This window comes from Alnus glutinosa, chromosome 13, assembly GCF_958979055.1.
Source record: "Alnus glutinosa chromosome 13, dhAlnGlut1.1, whole genome shotgun sequence".
Lineage (NCBI taxonomy): Eukaryota > Viridiplantae > Streptophyta > Magnoliopsida > Fagales > Betulaceae > Alnus > Alnus glutinosa.
The window spans coordinates 21,899,677-21,909,601 of record NC_084898.1 but is presented as its reverse complement, the minus strand read 5'-3'; the positions used below and the strand labels follow the sequence as shown (position 1 = coordinate 21,909,601).

Genomic DNA, 9,925 nt, shown 5'->3' with positions numbered 1-9,925 from the left:
TCATCCGTTCGAACGAAGTGTTCATTCTGTCCGGACTCCATACTGTATCGAGAAGTTTCTGTGCCAGCTTGCATCCATCCGGACATTTTAGCAGCATGTCCGAACGCCTCCCAGTACTCGATCAGTTTCTGATTTCTTTCCAAGTTCCAAGAAATGGAAGATCAATCAACCGTCCGGACGATGTGGTATCCCGTCCGGACGCGCGTCTCAGTAAGGCAAGAATCGCAATTCAAATATGACCGTCCGGACGTCTGACAGCTGTGGTCCGGACGCGCGTACTTTAAAGAAGGAAATCGCCGATTCGACTTCAATCGTCCGGACGACTGCCTATCATGGTCCGGACGCGCGCATTACCGATATGGAAATTGCGTGTTGAAGAATAGCCGTCCGGACGCTCATCCCCCATGGTCCGGACGCTCGAGAGCCTTATAAGGAAATCACTTGCAGCGGACGTGCGACCGTCCGGACAATGTCCTTAAACAGGAAAGATTTCTCCACGAAATTTTTGAAAAATCTTGTCGTACAGTTGTCCGTCCGGACGGCCCATGTCCACCGTCCGGACGGTGCCCACGTATATTTTGCCTGACGCTCACTTGAGCCCCCAGCCTATAAATAGAGGCCCCTGGGCACTGAGAACTGCAAGAATTCGGTGTGAATTCCATTAGAGCTCAGAGAAGTCATCAATCCCTCTGAAGCCGTTTTACAAGTGTGATGTGCTGTAAACCGAAGTCTATCTTAGAGGTCGGCTCTAAGGTAAGGAGTTCCATTGAAGACCCCTTCAGGTAGGTGAACCTGGTTGGGAAGCGTTCGTGTTGGGTTACACGTCAGAGATCAAGGTACGACCACTGCATCGGTACATGTGAGTGTTACTGTCTTGTATCTAGCTATGTCTTCTGAATAGTGGAATTCCTGGGTTTGGCTGCCCCTGAGTAGTTTTTCTCTTAACTGAGTTTCCACTTCGTCAACAAAAATCTGTGTGTCATCTACTTTCCGCTGTGCTTTAATTTTTGTTGACACTTATGCACACACTTTATTTTTAGAAGTCAATTCAATTTTTCAATTGGTATCAGAGCTTGGTACATTCTGAGAAGATTAATTTTTTGAGTGTTATTATATTTGACTTCTATATCTTTATATGTCTCAAAATCTTAATTATGTTCCTACCTTTGATGGTACGAACTATGGCTATTGGAAAGCTCGGATGCGATTTTTTTAAAAATCTATTGACTATTGGAGTATTGTTGACTCTGGTTGGACTAAACCAGAGGATACAACTCCTGAAACAGTCCCTCTGAAAAACGTCCGACTTTCCAATGATAAAGCCCTCCATGCTCTGTGCCAAGCACTTTCTCCCTCTGAATTCGCCAAAATTTCAAACTGCGAATCAGCCAAAGAAGCATGGCAAATCTTGGAAACAACATATGAAGGCACGAAATTAGTTAAATCTGCCAAACTTCAAATGTTGACTTCAAGATTTGAAGAAATTAAGATGTTGGAAGAAGAGACTTTTGGAGAGTTTTACTCCAAGATAAGTGACCTTAGAAACTCCATGGTGAGTCTTGGGAAATCTATCTCGGATGTAAAACTCATCCGAAAAATTCTAAGATCTTTGCCCGAGCGTTTCAGGATCAAGGTAACAACGATCGAAGAAAGCAAGGATCTAGTTGGATCTCTTCAAACATATGAGCTGTCTCTGCCCCCAGTCAAGAAATTGAAGACCATTGCCCTAAAGGCCTCCAAAAAGTTTAAAAATTTACAATATCGGTATCTCATATTTTTGCGCATTTTAAATTCACCCATTTTTTGTTAAAATGCCCCCCCTTCTTTTGAAATCCTTAAGAAATCTGAGAGGCTTCTAAAGGACTGTTGATATGAAAAATACAGCATTACTTTGTAATATTGATTTTATGTTGATCGATATGAAAAATATTTGGATAAATGTAGTTGAAAACCAACCGAAAGCTACTCAAAATGATCAGACAAATCCAAATACCTTTGCCAACAATTCGAAGAAAAGAAAAGAGGGGGGGGGGGGGGGGAGGGGAGGAACGTGGAGTTTTATTTTTATTTTTTGAAAGAGATGATGTAGATGAGATGGAAATTAGGAGGCGGAAGGGGTGGCACTAGGGATGGGGATGTTAGAGCATATTATGGAGCTCAAGAATACAAGTTACAATTAAAGTCTATCACCTACCTACAGTTGAAGATTGTGACCTAATTACAGTTGAAGCTAATTGTATTTGTATTATTTTCATCTACCCTAATTTTCTTTTAAATATGGACTTGCTATATTGTAAACATATATCACCAAAGAAATAAGAGAAAAATTTAGCCCTTTGGACTTTATCTTGTGAACGTAGGTCATAGATCGAACCATGTAATTATTTGTGTATTTATTTATTCCACTTTATATTTATTTGTCAATTGCATTATACTATCTTTCATGGTATCAAAGCTATAAGCTAGCGCCAATTTTCAATCTTGTGAATTTTTATTATTATTATTATTTTTCTTCCCTTTATTCTCCTATCATTTTGTCTCTGATTGTCATATGGTATCAGAAAACAAAACAAGATATGAGAGTCCATTTTCCTGATTATCGTTCTTGTTAGTTTTCTTGTGGGAAGAAGAAGAGGAAGAAGAAGGGAAAACCGAAAAACAAAGAAAAATTGGTTGAAGAGAATAAAAAAATTTGCCCAAGAGGCATATGTTTGGCCTCTGCGGTCATCTTTTGGCCATTTGTTGGCCCAATCATTTGGTGTTTGTGCTCTTGTCTATGGGCCAGACCCATTTAGGGCCTATAGTTGGCCCCATCTGTTGGCCTAGTTATTTGGTCTAGGCCTATCTTTTAGTCCTTTGTTGGCCTATTTTTTGGCCTTTGTGATATTGTTTGAACATCCAGGCCCTTTAAGGCTTATAATTGGCCAAGACATTTTTTGGCTTCCTATTTGGGTCCAAAAATTTTGCCCTATTGTTGTTAATGGCCCATCTCCGGTCACCGTCTCCGACTGCCATTAACTTCAGTCACTTTTGCCGGCCACCACCAACTCCAGCGAGAAAAAAAAAATCAAAATCAAACTCAAGATTTCAGAAATTTTCACCTTGAGTTTGAGGGGATGTTACACTATATTATGGAGTTCAAGAATATAAGCTACATTTGAAGTCTATCGCCTAACTACAGTTGAAGTCTATCGCTTAATTACAGTTGAAGGCTATTGCCTAGTCATAATTGAAGACTGTGACCTAACTACAATTGAATACTATTAACTAATTGTAGTTGAAGTCTATTTTGATTATTCTCATATACACTAATTCTCCTATAAATAGGAACCTGTTATATTGTAAACATCATCAAAGAAATAAGAGCAAAATGCAACCATTTGGGTTTTATCTTGTAGACATAGGTCATAGATCGAAACACGTAATAGTTTGTGTCTTTATTTGTTCCGCTTTATATAATTTGTTAATTGCATTATATTATCTTTTATGGGACAGTTGAGTTCCTCTACGAGGTTGTGTGATGCTAGTCGTGATATGGTTCGGGGAGAGAATGGTGGGAGAGAGAGGGGGAGACAAGTTTTGAAAAATGATTTGTACCTCTTTCTCTCAACAATGACAAATTTGTTGTTGACTGTGAAATTATTTTTCATTGACTAGTTTTTTTTTTTTTTTTTTCACATTGAACATCAAATAATTTAAAATATATTTTACATCGAAATAAATACCATCTTGTATGAGAATTTGTGCGATTTTCATAGTTCCCCTTCGTTCACTTGGAGTGAACATGTACAGTAAGACCGACATCCATTTTTTATTTTTTATTTTTATAAATGCTTGGGGGAGAGGAAGATAAACAAGAAAAAGAATATTGTGGTACTGTTCAATTTTATTTTATTTTATTTTATATATATATAAATCCTTCTAAAATTTATAAATGTGCTTTTCATAATGGTGACGAAGTATAAAAAGGCTAACTTAATAATTGGCCACATTCTTATCCGTAACACCAATTCAATGCTAAGGTAAAAGGTAGACCTATCCCGAGTGGACGGGCTTAAAGTGTGCAAGCTCATTAGTGAGATATAAGTTAGCTTAGTGTTTTGTCTCTTTTAAAAAAAGTTTTGTGGTTTGTTTTAAAAATTGTGTTAGCGGCAATAAGTAGATTCAAGGGATAATTGCATTATTAGCTCCTGTAGTATGTTATAATTATTTTTCACTCTTTATGGTTTAAAAAGTTCATGGGAGGTCTTTGTGATTAGCAATAATTACAAATCGATCAATTGAATCAAATTCCGTTAAAAAATAAATAAATATATTTATCTTTTTAAAAACAAAGAAAAAGAAAAAAGGGAAGGCAAAGGGGTGGCTGGGGGTGGCCCACCTTTGCCTTCTTTTTTTCTTTTTTCTTTTTTTTTTTTTAAAAAAAAAATTAAGTATATATATATATATTTTTTATTAAGATGGACACGTGTCGTCATCTTATTGGCAACACGTGGCGCTGACGTGGCATTTGACAGAATCTGTTAAAATTTTTAACGGAATTTGATTCCAGTGATTGATTTGTAATTATTACTAACTACAATGACTTTCCATGAATTTTTTAAACCATAGAGAGTGAAAAATAATTATGGCATACCACATGGACCAATGGTGCAATTATCCATAGATTCAATAGGAGGTGCCGACGTGGCTGAAGAATTTTATTTTTCTCTCTGAAGCGGTTGGTTTTCCCTTGGCTGTTTGGCTTTGTGCTTTTGGTTGAGGCTGCGCGTGAGGGCGCGTGAGTGTGATCGTCGATCACCGGTGGATGGATCCGGCTACTTTCTGATATAATTTTCTTGCTTGACTTTGGTTACTCCGGTATGGCTCGGAAAGGCAGGGGCCCTGGTAAGGGTAAGAATGCTACGGTGGTGGTGGAGTTTTCCGCCGTTCCTTCCAGTAGCTTAGTGATGAAGCCTGCAGACGTGGTCGTTGCGGCTCTGGAATGCTTGGAGGACGGTATGATAGAGGACGAGAAGGAGATAGCTGTTGAGGAGGCTGGGCTAGAAAGAAGATGTGGTTCGCAGAGTGGTTTGCAGCGGCTGGAAGAAGGGGAACGATCTGGCACCCGTCATTCGGCTGAGAAACCTGGTGCTGATGGGGAGGATTGCTCAGACCGTCGGCTGTCAGGTGCTGGTGGGGTCGATTGTGCTGCCAATTCAGGTTGTGGGGCGTGTAGGCAGGATTGGCGTGGGCTTTTCCGTTCTGATAAAGAGTTGGGTTCGTTGCAGCATTATGAACCGTAGATAATCTATGGAGACAGTATGGGAAGGTGGATGTTTTTCTTATGGAGAATGGGTTATTCCTTTTCCGCTTTGCTGATGAGTCAATTCGGGACGAAGTTTTGGCTGCAAAGTTACAGCATTTGTATCAACTTTTCCAAAATTTCCATTAAATTTAAGTCAAACAATTTACTTTTTCTATTTTATTCATTATTTTTAAAGTAACTCATACATCAAACTCTTTAAATATTTTTTTATTTTAACTATATATTGTTTTTTTATTAATTTTGAGAATAACTACTTTAACTGTCTCTCAAGAACATCAAAGTTTCTACATCTAAACTCCATCATTCGGCCATCATCGACCAACCAAAACGCCAAACAGGTTTGACCTTCAAACAATCCCACCACAATCGGCTACCCACAACACCAAGAACCTCAATTTCTAGCCACTACAAACATCAACACAACACCACCAAAATCCCAAAATTACACAATCAAACACCCATCCCATCGGCCATTAACAGAGAAAGAAGAATTTAGATTTTGGGATACCTTTCCAGAAAGTGGCGACGATGGGGTGGGAGAATAGGACGAGTTCGATTTGTCCCTCTCTGATCCACCTTGCGGGGCCTCCATTTTCACTGATCCGAACGGTCCACACAACGCAAAGTTTTGATATTGCGATCAGTCTCTGCAACAATGATAATTTGTTCCAATTGTTGTGGCCAGAGAGAGAGATGGGCTTCGATGGATCTGAGCCAAAATCAAGAACCCTATAAACCAAATTCTCATACAACCCACCACGAATTACAGTCCCAAAACCCTAAAATCCAAATCTTTCCCCTCCAAGAAACCCAAAACCCCAACATTAACGAAAATTCAAGCAAATCCAAACCCTAATTTCCCAAATAAAACACGCCCAGAAGCCCAAATCACCCAAAAAGCAAGTAGATTTAGAGCGAAAATTTACCACTGCTATCGTGCGGCTCGTAGTCCATAGCCAGTTTACCACCCACTACCCAGTCGCACAAAGAAATTGCCCAAAGACATGATGCGGAAGACGGAAGGCCGGAGGAAAAGTGAGACGCGGGAAGTGAAAAAGAAAAAATATTTTAGTGAATAGCGTGAGCTTAATGGGCGTTAAATATGGAGAATGATTCTGCCAAGAGTTATTTTGGTAAAATGATAGAGAGATTGATGCAGAGGAATTTTTGAGAAGTTTTACCAAAATTTGGTGAAATGTTTGAACTACCGAGCTCGAAGCGGATGCTCTTATGGCATATTTGTAACAAACCTCTGATTCTGTGCAGATGGGAACCGGGAATGCAGGTATATTGTCTCTTGATTATATTCCTATTTGGATCAAACTTCTTCACTTGCCGTTAGAATTTTGGAATGATACTTGTTTGAGTTATGTTGCTAGTGGGGTTGGGCATACTTTGTATGTTGATTCTATTACAACAGATCAGGAACGGATTGGCTTTGCTAGAGTTCTAGTTGAAGTCCATTCTGATTCTTCCTTTCCTAAGGAAATTTTGGTTAAGGGTGCTGGTGGCCGTATGTTTACAGTTGGAGTGGAGTATCCATGGATACCACTCAAATGTAAGAATTGTAAGTCCTTCGGTCATGCAGTTCACGCTTGTCCTAAGGTGGAGAAAAAGGTGTGGATGCCTAAACTGGTTGTGAAGGGGAAAGTAAATATGATAAATATTTTTATTTTAAAATTTTATCTTGAATGACATAATCGGGTTAATGAATTAAATGGAAAAAAAAAATTGTATTAAAGGGCATTGGGTTTTGAATATCTCTATAGAAGCAAAAATCTTGTTTTATGCTAATTTTGCTTATTACCTTTAAAATAAAAATTCCAAAATAAATCCTAATCTTAAAACCATAGCCGCCTATAATAAAGGGATTATATATATGGTTATGTTCAATTAGTTTTTTTTTAAATTCAAGATAAAGTCACATCCTTTTGAGTGTTTTGGTGATCTCGTTTCCAAATTCAAGTTGGTCTCTCAGTCTTTCACACTTCACCTTGAGTTTGAACGAACTGTTAGCTTATATATATATTGTATTGTCTCACATTGATTATTAGTATGTGTATCTGTATTATTAGCTTCTATATATAGCCCCTCTACTCTAGTACAATGTCACGAGTGATTCAATATATAGTTCAATTCTCAACTATATATATATATATATATATATATAGAGAGAGAGAGAGAGAGAGAGAGAGAGAGAGAGAGAGAGAGAGAGAGAGAGAGAGAGAGAGAGAGAGAGAGAGAGAGAGACCTGTATACTTTGCCATCACCTCACTACCTGCGTAAAAACAAAACAATCTTATGATGGTTATTTCTAATTTAAAACATCTAAGGATTGGTAAATTGCAGATGCAATCCTTTAGGTCGTGAAGTAAATCAAGTCTAAACATCTTCACTCGCTAACACTAATGAACCACTTAGCAAGTAGGGCAACTTGTTCAATAGAGAGTTTGTTTGACAGATATAACGATATACCTAATGTCACGAGGTGAATATATTGTCGAGTCATTTAAAAATGTTAACTGATATTGCATCATGTATACTGTTATATGTAACAAAATAAAATTTTGACAATGAAAAGACTTTTCTCCATTTCATTCTTGTCCCAAAGGAAGAAGTGTGTGAGGCCCACCTATCCCGCCTAGACAAGACAAGGTATAGGGTCCACCTATTCCAGACAGCCCATAATGCAAGGCCCACCTACTTGGAACAAGTAGGCTCCGCAATCCTCCATTTTTATGGGTTGCCCGAATTGCATGATTGTAAAGGATCCTGATCCCTGATTTCCCAAAGCTTAAAATAATAGTAGACGGGATATAATCTTTTGTACCTCAAGGCACAACTCTTGACTATCTTGCTCATGTGGCAAGGTGGTCCCTCTCGCTAGCTTTAGGGTTTTTTTTTTTCTTAAAAAAAAAATAATAAATAAAAGTAAAAGTTGTCACATGAGAAAATGTAGTAAGGAGTTGTGTCTTGGGGTGATAATGTATCATATCTCATAATAGACCTTCTTGCACTTACAATATGCATGGTTAAAATTCTCGGCTACAATGTCATTGGTTCTCCTCAACTATTAGCTAAATTGCAATAATAAGAATCTTAATACAACTAATCAAAAATATCACAATAGATCAAAATAGTTTAATAAAATTAAGCTAATTGTTTTTCTATATGTGATGAATTACTTTTTTTTACTTGGATTTCACATCCCAATTTTTGATTTAGGGTACATTTCCTAATAGCTTAAAAAAGGAAGATCTGAATGTATATATAGGTCTTCTAAGGAAAATCTGAAAATATGGAACAAAAAATTAATTAATTATTTATTACATTATGTTGCAAATTTATATTTGGAAAGAAGTGATGCTAGAGATATTACAAATTACATTATCATTGAGATGTAGATATGGCAAACATAAGTTATAGTACTTTATGCACACTAAATTCATAAGAGTAATGTTAAATATTATACTCTTATTTTACCTTTTATTTTATTAGGCTAATGTGATGGTGTGTTAAATCGTCATTTGTTTTAAAAGTTTAAGCTGATAAAAAGAGAATAATTTAATATATATTATAACAACCCCCTCATGTGTAAAGCTGTAAGCTTAAATTCCACTTTAATAGGTGTGCATGTGGATTTTTTTTTTTTTTTTGACATGTCCACACAAGAGAAGGAAGGGGGGATTCGAACTAGTGACCTCCGCTTCATGAGGCGTGGTCCCCAGCCGATTGAGTTACCTATTGGAGACAGTGCATGTAGAATATTTAATTGATATGAAAGATGAATGATGAAGACAATGTTTAATGTTGCATCTCTTGATCTCATCCCATTTTGATGGTCCGAACTACTAAGTGGTATTATTTTTTAGCCCATGTTTTTGTCTTCATTGTCTCATGCAGATAAGGATGTCCTATAATTTTAAAGAAATTGTAGATTTTAAAATTATGAAAATTCATGTCGTCCCTTGTATCAAACAACTTGAAAAATATAACATATTAAAAAGGTGACATATTTACTAAGACAACCAAAAATAATTTCATTTTCAAAAGGTTTATTCTTCACTTTTGCAAAACGCTTATTCAAAAGAAGAAGAAAAAAAAAATTGGCTCAAAGCTTTTTTTTATAACATAGAGATCAAGAACACGATGAAAATATATTCAATTCTCATTGGTAAAGTGCCAATTTTTTTTAAGCTATTCAATGCGAGGAACGACCTGAATTTTTATAATTTTTAAATTTATAATTTATTTAAAATTGTAGGACATCCTTATTCGCATCCGACAATGAAATCAAAACATAGGCTAAAAAATATTGCCACTTGACAGTTGGGACCATAGGTTGAGCATATTTTCGGACAATAAGAATCAAATCAAACTTAAAAAACCCAAAAAAAAAAAAAAAGAAAAGAAAAAAGAAAAGAAGCAAATCAAACAAATAGTAAAGAAATGAATAATGAAGGGGTAAATATAAAGGATTAAATATTTACCGCAGCAGCTGATCGCTAGAAGGAGAGGAAGAATAGTAGAAAGTTAAATTTTGCCATTTTTGACATGTGAACAATGAAGCTTATTTGATGCTCCATAAGGATTTTTCAAGCTCATTTTCTAAGACAT

General features: G+C 36.8%; 1 long non-coding RNA gene across 1 annotated transcript in view; it reads left to right on the top strand.

Moving 5' to 3' along the window:
* The window catches only part of LOC133854887 (uncharacterized), a 7,464-nt gene extending 5,545 nt beyond the window's left edge, over nucleotides 1–1,919 (top strand). The window contains exon 3 of the long non-coding RNA XR_009896874.1: nucleotides 1–1,919. This exon is cut by the window's left edge and continues 152 nt beyond it. This is a non-coding gene — a long non-coding RNA (uncharacterized LOC133854887).
* The last annotated feature ends 8,006 nt before the right edge of the window (nucleotides 1,920–9,925 follow it).